This window comes from Penaeus monodon, chromosome 19 (assembly GCF_015228065.2).
Source record: "Penaeus monodon isolate SGIC_2016 chromosome 19, NSTDA_Pmon_1, whole genome shotgun sequence".
In the NCBI taxonomy this organism is placed as follows: domain Eukaryota; kingdom Metazoa; phylum Arthropoda; class Malacostraca; order Decapoda; family Penaeidae; genus Penaeus; species Penaeus monodon.
In genome coordinates this window covers 15,990,471-15,990,730 of record NC_051404.1, presented here as the reverse complement: position 1 = coordinate 15,990,730, position 260 = coordinate 15,990,471, and positions in this window count along the sequence as shown.

Genomic DNA, 260 nt, shown 5'->3' with positions numbered 1-260 from the left:
CACTAGTTACAAACAAGTGTCATTGTATAATAATCATAAACACATGAGAGTTATAACATGTTGTTGCAATAGCGAGTGGACCGGCGTCTATTAGTGCTGCATTTGCATTAACATCGGAGGTAATGGATGAATTTTTGAAAATTAATTAAAAGCGAATATGTTTTCTCTCTTTCTGAGCCGGTTTTCGCACAGGGTAAATTAAGAGGGAAAATGTATATGATGAGAACTCTTTATCTTAATGGTTAACTTAGCACGCATTC